General features: G+C 41.3%; 1 protein-coding gene across 1 annotated transcript in view; it reads right to left on the bottom strand.

The window, feature by feature from the left end:
- The window catches only part of ensab (endosulfine alpha b), a 147,312-nt gene that overhangs the window by 80,279 nt on the left and 53,234 nt on the right, over positions 1-13,799 (bottom strand). The window lies entirely within an intron of this gene.

The following is a 13,799-nucleotide window of genomic DNA, read 5'->3' as shown; positions in this document are numbered from 1 at the left end:
CAACATGCAGTGCTGAGAAAAAGTTAGAACACCGTCTGGAATTTCTCACATTTCTGCCTAAGTTGGTCACTAAATGTGGTCTGATCTTCATCAAAAGCACAGGAATGATTAAACAGTGTCTGCCTGAACTAATACCACCCAAACATTTACATTTAATCATGTTTTTATTGTCACATCATGGCGTGGAATAAGTAGGTACAGCCTTAGACTGAATTGCAGGTTGCAGGTTGACCCTCAGTGATAACTTCATCCAGAGGTTTTCCTGTAGTTGCAGATTAGACGTGCACAACGGTCAGGATGAATCTTGGACCATTGTTCTTTACAAAACTGTAAAGCAGTTCAGCAGATTCCTCGGATGTCCGGTGTCAATGGTTTTCTTGAACTCAAGCCACAGCATCTCAATGGGGTTTAGGTCAGGATTCGGGTTTTAAGTTTGAGGCTGGATAATAATGTCATTTATGCTCATACTTTCACAGTGTAGGCCTGTAAGTATGTGCAGTTCATCTCTACACCATAGCAACTTCAATAACGTTCATGTTTTTCATCAGAGAGTGTTACGTACTGTGCACAGTACAACAACTGACAACTGCTGTAAAAAAAAAAACTCCAACTGGCGGACCTGGAACCTAGTCTGGACCCCAAAGCCTTTTCATCCTCTCAATATACTTAATTTCTACGGCTGAATTAAAAACAATCTAAACAATTTGAATAACATTGAAACAAAATGGCAAAAGGATTGATTCATTGATCAGCTCTGCTCATGTTTTAACATTTTGCTTGTCATAAAGCTTTTCCTCCTCTTTCCAGACGGTGTTTCCATTTCACTTGTGTCTTTATGATGTAGTAGAGGGGGTTATGTTGCGCCAAATTCAGATAATCTGTCCTTTTTTTTTTTCTTTTTCCGAACGTGGACTCCTTCCTCTGAACTCGCGTGCATTTTACATTGACAATACTTAATAATCCCCGCACCTGCCGCGGGATCCGTTCTAGGTGTGAAGGCATCTTTACAGAGATGTACTTTGTAACTAGTAGAGCTGTTTTAAATTCTATTCTCTGAGGGACCGGAGGCCAGTGCAGAGACAGGAGCACTGGACTAATATGGTCTTGTTTCCTGGTTCTGGATGTTACTGCAGCTGTCTAAGAGTGAGCAGCCATTACACAAGTCTGAACTGCAGGAGAAATGTGCACGGATAAGTCTCTCTTCATGTCTGTGTCAAAGATGTGCAAAGCCAGAGAAAGTTGTTTTTCACCCCTAAACTGATCTGTTGACATCTTGAAGATACTACATTTCGAAAACCGTTCCCCTCTCAAGTCATTCTTGGGACGCAGCAACAGAGCCTTCGCCACCTCATCTCTTCATCTTTTCTTCCTTTGGCCATTTCAGGCAGTCGTAATTGGTGCATGAGGAGGATTGGCATGGTCGCACTCTCGTGTTACAGATAGAAGATCCCAGTTCAACAAATGAGGCCTTTGCTCCCATTTCCTCCACCACACTGCAAAAAGTGGATTCTAAGCAAGTAAAACATGTCTTACTTAATAAGTTCTTATTTTTTCCGAGCAAAGTTTTCTTGAAAAAAAAATCTTGTTTTAGGAAATAAAATCTAGCCATTTCTTCTTCAGATAAATTTACTAAAAACATGCTAATTTTTCTTACAAGAAAGAAAAACTTTTTGAATCTTCTTCAGCTTTAGACAAAGAATATTTGTTCTTATTATGAGAAAAACTAAGATCACAACAACTCTTAATTTAAGAACTGATTCTCTTTAAAGTGGGCGGCTCGGTTAGCCTCCGCTTCACAGCTTGAAGGTCCTGGGTTCGATTCCCACCAGGACGGGGCCTTTCTGTGTGGAGCATGTTCTCCCCATGTCTGCGTATGTTTCCCCTACCACCAAAAACATGTACAATAGGTGAATCCAGCAGGTGATTCTGACCATCAGCCTGGCTCCACATCATGGAGATGGGTCCCCGGGCGCGGGCAATATTTTCCTTAAATATTAGTGTTTATTAAGAACATTTTGCTCAAAAATGTGTGTAATTTAGAACATTTTACTTAAATCAAGCAACATTTAAGTAAAATACCCCAAATTTTTCACGTTTTCCTTGAATTATTCCATTTTCTGCGGACATTTGGCTTAATTCTAGCTATTTATTTGCTTAAATTTAGTGTTTCTTCCTTGTTTTATGATAAGAAAAATATTCTAGAAATAAGAAGAATTAATAAGAAGAATAAATAAGAATAGATAAGAAGAATTCTTAGCAAGAAAAAAATGCTGACCCCATTGGCAGAATTTTTTTCCTTAAAACAAGACAAAATGTCTTATTTTAAGATTTGTTTCCTTGTTTTTAGTAGGGCACTTTTTGCAGTGCATAAAAACATATACACTAGAGTCTGCTTTGGGGCCTGACAAAGGCATTACAAATGCTACCAATCAGTCTGACTACAGTAAGTGGCCAATTGATCAGTATAGACATCACTAAACCGCCCCATTGTGAACTTGCGTGGCCTACGTGCAGACTGTGAGCTTTGGAAAATGAGTGTTGCAAAATGAACAATTGTTGCACAGTGTTTTTACGGAAGATGAGGACAGAATGCTCTGTTACTTTGGCCTCCAGACTATGTGGCCCGTCCGCTCTGACACACTCTGTCACTGTGTTCAAACGGCGTCCGACCAGATTCCACTCATTGTTTGAATACATAATGAAGCTTTGAAGAGGGGTTCAAGTGCATATGGAAACATTAAACACTAAAACAGAGTTAACACAATTAAAATGTTGCACTTTTTTGTTTGTTAGTTTGATGTTTTTTTGTGATGTTTATTATTTCTCTTTAATTGGACACTGACAGGAAGTGACATACGTAGAGGCATAGAAATATTTGGAGAAATGCCGTGTGGCCGTTAGCATTAGCCATCAAATGTCACAAATTGTGAACGATCCAGATGTTTTCAGCTGTTGTCAACCCATCGAGCACATTTAGGTCAAAGCCTCGTTAGAAATCATTAATGAATGCACAGACCTTTGGAAATTTACTTTAGACACGAACCATGAAAAGGACACAACATACCTCCCTATTTGTTACTATGGGCGCCGGGCTTTCCTATTCATTTGTATGGGTGGATGGAAAACGGGAATTGAACATTTTATATATATATATATATATATACCTCTTCATTGTGCCAGGAATATCGGGTCCGAAGTGCCGTCATGCACGAGCTTAATATAGAAACTGCAGCTACACGTGTGACCTGAGGTGGCAGTAGTGAGTATAAAAATTACCAACTTGCATCTAGTCCCTTTAAAGGTCCTATATCATGCACAATCTTTTTTGGAGCTTTTAACCATGTTGTTGTGCTATTTCCTTATCACAGAGAGTTTTTCGGCTTCATTCACACAGTTCTCAGCAATCCTCCTGAATCCTGCACATGAGTGTTTGGCTACGAGAGGACAGATTTTATTCAACCTTCCTAAAGAAGAGGGCACTCGCCAGAAGTTGGAATTTCTCTCCAGGATTCGGCGACTATCAGTCAAAATACTGTTTAAAATAACTGAGAATCTTTGCTGAGATATTTATATTTCAACAACGGTGAAGTTGTATGAGTGGAGAGAGGGGGCGGAGTTAACTGAATCCAAGCGCTTTGTCTTCCGGGTTGGAAGAATACCTTCAGAAATATTTAAATTTATCACAAAAATGAGTGCTCCATAGTGGTAGAGGTACAATATATCATATAAATGGCCATACTTTTGGAATGGCGAAAATAGCAGGATACAGATCCTTTAAATGTTATATTCATATTTTGTCTACTAGTGTTGATGTGTGATTTTGTTTCCTTACCGTTTGTTAGAGAAATAACAATGGTGTTCGAGAGGATAGATGAATAACAGGCAGCAGTCTGGATGTCTTATGCAGGAGAAGTTTATTTTTCCATCGGTGCGGGACCCGGAGACATGAACTCGAGACATTGCGCTAGTCCTGCCATTCAAGTCTGTCCATGCTTCCACAGAAGAGGGATAAATACCCTCTCAGAGCGTCATACTGATACGCAAGCATTCAGTGGCAGAGAGTGGGTGCCTGAGCACCACAGTCAAGGCTATGACAGAGATAGTACGACTGTACAGCCTGACGCAGTATGAGAAATAGCGATTTAATCCTCTAACACCGTTGTTGCTGTTTATTACCGTGGTTGGTATTAAGTGATGTAACAGGGAAGCTCAGTGTGAATATTAATGTGAAATGGGGTTGGGATTAAACAAATGTTCTTTGAGATTAAGTCAGAAAAGCATTACTAAAGAAAATGTTGTATTTCTGTGTGATCAGGTGTTTAAAAATAGCCTTGTAGTCGGCTCTACAGCAAAATCAGCATGATCCTGTTATAGTGAATAGGGCTAAAGTTCCATTGGAGCCGGATGTGGCGCGATGACATCATCACTTAACAAACCCACATCAATGAGAAATGAGTGAGTCAGCATTCTGTGGACTTTTGCCTCAGTAACTTGGAAAAATAATAATAACAATCTCTTTTCTTCTTTAAACTGTTGCCTCACTGAAATAAGATGATTATCACAACAGATGTTTTCCATCTAAGTCATAAAAACAAAAGGATTCAAACCTGTCACGTCCGCATGTGAAAAAGCACTAAATTGCATAATTGCAGTTTTAGATGCAATATGTTCACGATTACACAATGAAGTGACTTTTTTCCTTCCAGTTTGAAGCGCTGTTGCATAATGCTGAAGTTGGTCCATAAAGTATTGATGGCGCCTCTCTTTGGCCTGGCGTTGAACCGAGCCTGCATTATTGATGAGCAGATGGAACACGTGCGCGTTGGCCAGGTCGTCCGTCTCACGCCTATCGAGTGTCCACTGTCCGGTTTCTGACGCTGGGGTTTTTCTTTTGTCTGCAACTCAAGCCCGAGTTTCCATCGTACACGCTTTACTTTTGTCCCTCGGAAATTCAAGAACGCCGCGTGCCCTCGGTGTAAACGGGGGAGGTTTGCACAGCTGCCTCTCAGCGTTGCACTTCTTCAGTGAACTTGGGTTTTGAACAGAGCTATAGGAACAAGACTATGGAGGAGTATTTTAATAGCTATGAGGCCATTGCACCCGCTCTAGATCTGGAAGTAAAACTCGTATTGTTTCTTCATATATTTGGTTTAAAATAAGATAAGATAATCCTTCATTGATCGCAAAATGGAGAAATTCACTTAATACAATCGGTTCAATAAGATCACTCGGATTGTGCAAAACAGACAGGAAATGTGCAAACAGGTAAATAGTGGAAACAAAAATCTTAGGGGGCGGAATTATAACAATAAGGAAAAACGAATAAAAAAAATAGGATAAAAAATTAGAACAGATTATATAAAGCAGAATATCGAGGTGTAAAGTTACAGTCCTAGTGCAGGTTGTCAATAAGTGACGCTGGTACAGGGAATAAAGTGCAGCTGATACGGAGATTATTGCACGTAATTTTGCAAAGATGGTATTGCACATGTTACTTTACAGTCTTGTTGTTCAGTCTGACAGCAGTGGGGATGAAGGACCTGCTCCTTCTTGCACTGAGGGTGTCTCGGTCTGCCACTGAAAGAGCTGCTCAGCTCCTCTACAGTCCCGTGCAGTGGGTGGGAGGTGTTGTCCATGATGGAGGTGAGCTTGGCTAACACCCTCCTGTCCCCTCACCTTCTCCACAGAGTCCAGAGCTGGCCCTCCTGACCAGCTTGTTCAGTCTGTCCCGCTGTGTGTGGCCCGGGGCCCAGCACACGGCAGCGTAGTGGAGAGCAGAGGCCACCACAGAGTCATAAAAAGTCCTGAGCAGAGGAGTTTGGCCCTTCTTGTACAGGGCGTTGGTGTTGTGGGACCAGTCCAGTTTATTGTTGAGGGGAACACCCAGGTACTTGAAACTGTCCACCTCCTCAATGTCCTCCCCCTGGATGTTCAGCAGCGTGCTACTCCCTCAAGACGGTTTAATTAGAATATGTATCAACTTTGCAAACGGAAGGGTTGAACAGCGTTTCATCACATTTCCTCGTTGGTATATTTGTTTTGTTTAAGGTGAGATATTGCAGGTGAATGGGGGAAAAATATTAATTTAGAGAAATCGCGTTGAAACTTTTGCAGCCGATTACTATTAGAAATATGTCACTGTGTATCAAAATAATACACGAAAATCTCGGAAAGACAAGATAGGGCACAATGTCCTAAGTTGGAAGTTTGCGCCACACTTTGCCAAACTGTGAACATGATTTTTTTGAAAAGAGGAACTGAGGTTTATGCATCAGTGTGGAGTCTTTTGATCAATTGGGCACATGGGCTGACCTGGCATGACCGGCACACAGACCAGATGATGTCACAAGGTTATGGCACCAACTCCGGTGCTCTCCACGCGAAAACAAATCAATACAGGTCTGCTCCTACGAGTGGTTGTTTTTTTCTAACATGGAGAGAGATTTTTATTTTTTTTAAACAGCCATGGAGACACTGTGCCATTTGAAACAACACACTATGTGGCAATGGGCTAAGACGCCTCGGACAAAAAACATCCCCTCGGAAATATCCGGTTCTGTCTGGGTTCTGAGCAGTTCTGAGATATTTAGGTTTAAAGTTTTGACTCACAGAATGAAATGGCAATGGGTAATATGTATTTTTGGTCATGAGAAGAAAAAACAACAACAAAAATGACAGATAGAACCAAAGAGACAAATAAAAATGCTTGAGTAAACTTTTACATGAGCCCAAAAACTACAACTTTTTTGATTTCTTTGATTCGGATGTACTTAGTGTCTACGATATTTTGATGTTTCATGTATTTGATATAGGGATAATATCTTGGAAAATGCTTACGTTTAGAAATAGGAAAACAATCAAGGTTAAGGCTAGGGAAATGGTTTGGATCAGGTTAAGACAAAGGTTTGGGTTACATTTATTAATGGGGCTGGAAGCAAGTTCGCCATTTTATACTCACTACTGCCACCTCAGGCCATATGTGTAACTGCACCTTCTATCTTAAGCTCGTGCATGACGGCAATTCGGGCCGAAGTGACACATTTTTGAGTGACCGTGCAGGATTTTAGAGGCAGTTGTGGTGAACAGGTCTGAGCTCATTCTACAGGACATGGCTGGAACATGTAGGGGGAGGAAAATACTTAATTTTAACATTTTTAAACTCCTTATAATCCCTTTAAAGTGATCGTCTGTAAGTTTTCAATGTGACGAGAGATAGCGTGATACTTCAAAGAAAACAATCAAACTCCTCCCATTTTTAACCAGAAAGCCCTTCTTTATTTTGCAAAATGAGGAGAGCAGGAGCAGAATTATCAAAAGTAAACGATCAAGCTCCTCCCCCTCCCTCCCGATTGGACCTGACAGGCTGGTTCGCAGGAAAGCTCGTCTCATTGGTCGACGCGGGAGGATGCTGGACTGTTTACCGTATCCGAATGTCCACACTATCCCCTATATAGTTACTATATAGTGGCCATTTTATAGGGGTGTCCGAATGTCCAGAGAGAAAAAAGTAGTGCACTCGAAATTTCCCACAATGCGTCTGGAAAAGTAGTGAGCGGGAACGGGTCAATATAGACCACAATGCATTGCGAGAGTCGGAGAAGAGCCTGACAAAGACAGGTCTTTGAACTAAACAACACGACTGAAGTAAATCAGCTGTTTCAGTCGTGTGTTGCGTATTTGTCATGAATAAACGACCTAAATATAAACGGTTACGGTAAAAAGATGCTAACGTTAGCTGCTAACCTTTAGCTTGAGCTGTTAAATGACCGACAGCTTCCTCTCGAATAATCCAAGCCATTCATTTAAAATCCATGTGAAGTAAAAGCGTATCTGTCTCGTATTTATCCATCAATATTCCACTGTCTCTGAGTTTGGTCGGTCTTTATCGCAGAAATACTTTACTCCCGGAGTTTAGCGAACTTTTAGCAGATGTAGTCACTCAATCTGCTGGCGCTTCGGACACCGGGCTATGTAGTGACTGAGGGGTTAGGGAATAGTGTGGACATTCGGATACAGCTTGTGATTAGTTGTTAAGATCCAGGAAGTAGATACTTTACAAAAAATTATGACTTGCATTACATCAAAATGCAAGATCAGGGGGGTCGATTTTGCACATTTTATCAAATTTGTAAGACATTTACACTTTCAGACTATCACTTTAAGCGATTATATAAGTTTGTCTAATGACTAATCACTTGTTTTATCTCTCCAACCATTACCAAGTGCATAAAATAAACAAAAAAACATGTGAACCCTTGGTTGCTGGACGACTTTTTATGCATTGTCATAAGGAGACGGCAAAATAGTGAAGTGAGTTTGAAGCCAGTTCTATAGACGCCACCTGCCTTATAAAAACCTGCGTGATCTTCCCATGTTGCGAAAGCCATGGGCTGCGGTCGATCAAACGCGGCTTGTCCTCACGGAGGTCAGATAAGCTATCGGGATGCCACGCCACAGAGCAAACTGCAACATGCCTCCCTCACATGTGACCAGCTTCACCCCGTTCTCCAAAGTCGACGACACGGAGTCCACAGTGACCCACAGCGCTGTCGTTTATCGGCCGCCGTGTCCCCGAATGAGCTGGAACTCCGAGGCGTCCTGTTGCACTTCCGCTCAGCCTCTGCTCATGAAACTTTAAACTGGACCGAGCCGAGGTGAGAGAGGGATGACATCAGCGCAAGGGAGCGGGGGCCTTGTCTTGCCTCTGTGCCCTTGAACCACAGCGCCTGCGTGGGCGGGTGGGACGAGTGGGGGCTGGGGGTTAGATTCCAGGGCCAGGCTCACAAGCTCCTATTGAACACACGTGCAGGAAGTTGGACAATATTTTCTTAGCTCTATTTTCTTAGAGGCATTGGCTAAAGTGGCTGAAGGAGTGAACAAACATGAGCCAGAACAATAGTAGTGATCGACGATTTGTGTAGCTTAGCCGTGAGTCTTGCCCGGATACCTCCTCGTTGGTCACTTCCTCGTTTCCTGCAGCTCCTCTTGTGACGCCTCCACTGGGCTGCAGGTGTGGGGGGGGGGGGCTCTTGGTGCCTCTTCAGTGTTTTTCAGAAGAAGACATTTGTAGGTCTTCTTCCGAAACTCTGCCTTTAGCTCATAAGCTAGCTGTTTGTTTACTTTTAAAAAAGCCGGGTCCTTCAAGGCTATACGGACGCTCTGCAGTAAAAAGTAAAATCTGTTGAACCTCACAAAAACAAAGTGAAGATGCACAAAAGTATCCAGTAAAAATGTGGAATACAGAAAAAGGCAAAAAACGCTGCTATACCAAGAGAGAGGGAGGTTGCTACTTGTTTACACGTCATGACATGAACAATTTGCTGAAACATAGTTAAAGCAGTACTAAGTAACTTGTTTACCTTAATAAATCCTTTTCGTAGGCCCTCTGGGGGTTATACAAGTGTTAATGGTGTCTCTGGCCAGAAAACTACAATTTCAACTTGACTGCCACCGGACCGGAGCATCCAATACACACTAATGGGACCACGAAGAAGAAGCTAGCAGGCTAGCGGGCAAAGGTAACTGTGGGCTAGCGCAACTTTAAACAGTATTTACAGCCAGGTTTGAGTGAAAAAAATGATCTCCATTGTGTAATTGGATGTACAATATCCCTCTGTCCCTTTGTCTTTTCTGTCAGCGTAGTATTTACTGTCAAGGACAATTAATAAGTAAAAAAAGGCAACTTGTTACGACACCTGCAGTGGCGCTTATGGCCTCTAGGGGCAGGACTTACTTAGTGCTGCTTTAACACATTTATATACAAGATTTTGCAACAAAATAAATCGCCTAGTTTAGTTTGACATTTTTTGTGCTGTTTATTATTTCACTTCCTTATTGAACCCTGGCAGGAAGTGACATACGTAGAGGTGAGCATTTAGTGCCATGTCAACCATGTTATACCAATGAGAAATGTGGTGGGAAAATGAGTCAGTCAGAATTCTCCGGAGCTTCTGCTGCGTCCCAGGCAACTTGAAAATGACGACCTTCGACCTCAGAGCGTTCCAGCCTGAATAAAGTCATATGTAAACAAAACGGCTAGTCCTATAACAGTTAGCTCATAAGATACTAATGTTACATGAATGATTCTCCAGACTGCAGTAGCTGTAGTTCAAAGCAAACAAAAAAGCTGTGAAAAGTTTGCATTACTAAAGGTCATAGGCACTCAAAATTTTAACCAGGAGAGCAACATTTGAACGGCCTTGTCCTTGTTTTTATATTACCCATTTAGATCATGTCTGGTGTCTTTCAATGTTGCCAAGTGAATAGAGAAATGTATGACTTTTTTTTAATTATGTTTTTTCAGGCAAATAATAAAAAACAACAACATTAATTACCACATTAAAAAAAAAGCATGCTCCAAATTTGCCTGAAAGGGGGTGGGAAGAAGAACACTTATTTAATCCCACCCCCATTTCACATTGATAAACAAAGGAGTTTGTTGTGGACTGGACCAGCATGCTCCTCTAACAATCGACGGTGCTGCAGTGAAGAGGGTGACCAGCACTAGGTTCCTGGGTGTGCACATCACTGAGAAGCTCTCCCGGACCATGCACACTCCATCACTGGTCAAGAAAAGTCATCAGCGTCTCTACTTTCTCCAGTCTCTTCAAGGTAACGCCTTCAGGAAGGAGACGGGCCAGGTCCAGTCGACTGATCCACCAGGCTATCAGGAAGTTGAACTCCCTTCCCTTCCCGTCGCTTCCACCCCTTAAAACACTTCTCCCTGAACTCCTCATTTGAACTGATTTGGTTTCCTTGTTTACCTCCTGATGCATGAGTGAAAAAAGCTCATTGAGTAAGTGTCAAGGCAAACTAGGATACAGCCTCGGGATGTTTGAGCAGTGGTGTGATGGAAATGCAAAACCGACAACGCTCTATAGGTGATTGTGATGTTTTCGATGCATTGAGGCAGGCCTGTTCAATGGGCGGCCCAAACCGCGGCACAAACAAGACCGAAATATGAGTGTAAGCGCAGAGTATTTACCTTGGGAAAGCTGCAGCTGACAAAGCCCGTGTGTAAACAACACCCAGCAGAGGTTAAATAGTGAAAACACCTCGTGAACAGCTCAGAGATCTGTTATTATCATCATCCTGAAATACAGACAAAGCAGGAAAAAATATTAATCTAATTTAATATAGTTAAGCTTATTGAGGCTTTCATTTCATTCGTCCGCTATCAATTAAGATTCAAGTTTAATTATACACATTTTATTGCTAACATAAAAAAACAAGATTTTCTTTTATGCTGCATTAACTGAGCTGCACCTGTACGTGTAACACTATTCTGGCCTTAAAGGGACTATAAGGAGTTTAAAAATGTTAAAATGAAGTATTTTCCTCCCCCTACATGTTCCATCCATGTCCTAATGTGTAGAATGAGCTCAGACCTGTTCACCACAACTGCCTCTAAAATCCTGTACGGTCACTCAAAAATGTGTCACTTCGGCCCGAATTGCCGTCATGCACGAGCTTGATATAGAAGGTGCAGTTACACATATGGCCTGAGGTGGCAGTAGCGAGTATAAAATGGTGAACTTGCTTCCAGCCCCTTTAAAGGTTGTGTGTGTTATTGAAATTGCTTACGGATAAATAGAAATCCATATTTTGTTAAAAAAAAAAAAAAACAATTCAGGTGAAAATTTGTTTGGTTCCTGTTGATGAATGTTTTATTTTATGCATATTTAAGATATACTTATATTGGCAAAAACAGAAAGGGCAATTTTGAGTTTTACTGCACTGCTATTATTGCGAGTCTTAAAGGTGCACCGACAACTTTTTATGTAAAATAAAAGTTGATATTAGTGCGTATTTGACCTTTCAGTGACCCAGTGAGCTTGGCACCTTTACTTTTTGTGTATATGTAACCATGGATACGGTTCAATCAGCAGTGGAAAACCCCCAAAAACAATTGATCCTGGAGTGTCCTACCCTCGGGATGGTAAGTTAAGGCTATGCTAACCACCCAAGCATCCCTTGAGTCACTGAATGGTCAAATACATATTAAAATCAACTTGCATAGTGCACCTTTAAGCATATTAGGCTGGGAGACCTGCGTTTGTACAGAAAAGACTTTGACCCGGCCGTGTGCTGCAGCAAGGCCAATTAGCTGTTAGTATTTTATGATTGTAGCATTATAATCTAATTGTAACATTTACAATGCACACAACTGCAAATGTATTCGCCTAAAAACCTCCAAAGTGGTTGTCGGCCACGAGGTAGATACTTTTGTGTCACCTGTGACTTGATAAAGCTTTGTATTTCATGTCCTGTAGCTTTCCCGGCTTTCAGTAAGCCCGAGTAAAGCCCCCGACTTTGCCTGTGTTGTCATTTTGGAGCCACAGTGGATTCGAGTCATGGTTCTTGGTTCTTCACCCCCTCTCACACTGTGCTGCCCAATCAATTCAGCCAAAATCCTCCTAGAATTAATACAAATGTACAATCGTCTCATTTTCCCCCCACTCTGAATGAGCGAGCTGTTCAAATATAGCAGTAATCTAATAGCGAAACAGCAGATAAGGGGCTTTTTTAGGCATCAGTATAATAGTTGCTTCACAGTCGATCCCTCCTGGGTGACACGAAGAGGCGTAATGTTTTGGTCGACACATTAGTATTGGCTGGAGTATTTACATGTTGTTAGTTGCAGGACATACTTAGTGCACATTAGTGAAGTCAGTTCTGTTTGGCGTCTGAATGTGTTAGAAGTGCTTACACAGACCCAGAGATAACATCCGCCCACACAGTCATTAGTGGAGTTTGATCCATCAGCCCATGCTTTATTACTGCGATAAGAGTGCTTGCAATAAAAACAAATCCCACGAGTAATTTCCTGTTAACCCTCAATGTGTTTTTCCTCCCATTCAAAAAGCACCTTATTAGCCTCCTTGATTCAAAACGAAATGATGATAGAACGTAATTAATATTGAAACAGTCTTTTTTTCAAACATGGAAAACTATAATATTAATATTAATAATTTAGTGTTAGCATAAAGAGGAAGAAGGTGATCCGAGGCTCTGACTTAAACTAAAAATACTTTAATTAAACATTGTGATGTCCCTGTTTCATTAAAGGATTTTTATTTCTTTTTTTTTTTTTTACAATATTTTCTAATGTCGTACCTGGATCCTTGAAGCACTGTCCGTTTTTTTTTTCTAAATTCAGCGTTATTTGCCAAAGTATTTGCTTTATCAAACCAGTTTGTAATACATACAATTGCAGACGTAAAATAATGACAGAAACAAAAATATAAATGTCTTAGGATATACAGTATTGTTCAATAGTGGGCATATACCCTTTGAGAAAATCTTTTGTTTTCACTGTAGGCGATCTAGTTGAGGAGCCCTTCAAAAACACAGCTCTCTACCAGATTCACTAAACCCATAAACCTCTTTAGTGCTCCTTTGAAATGTGTACTTTTTGTCTTGTATTTGAGTAATCCCTTCACAGAAAGCTTAAAAAGCTCAGTTTCATCTCATTCTACAACCTTCACCCCTTCCCCGTGTTTAGATCTGATCATTTCAGTACTTAAAATGCCTTCACTACAAAGAGTCGGTCTGTGGGTAATCGCTGTGCTGCTAATCTTTCATTTCAAAATGCTCCCGTTCCCACTGTTGGCAGCAGAGGGCGATAGACTCCCAATCCATGCAATATAAATGCCCTTGATCACGAAGCATACTGTATCGGTGTCATGCTGATAATGTTGCTAATGGGTTTCAGCATGCTTCACTTCCTACTGTTGCCAGCAGGGGGCGATAGTTTAGAAATAAAAAAGTTGCGTACACTAGTCATGCTCTTGCACTAC

This window comes from Gobius niger (genome assembly GCF_951799975.1).
Source record: "Gobius niger genome assembly, chromosome: 8".
In the NCBI taxonomy this organism is placed as follows: domain Eukaryota; kingdom Metazoa; phylum Chordata; class Actinopteri; order Gobiiformes; family Gobiidae; genus Gobius; species Gobius niger.
This window is presented reverse-complemented; position numbering and strand designations above follow the sequence as displayed.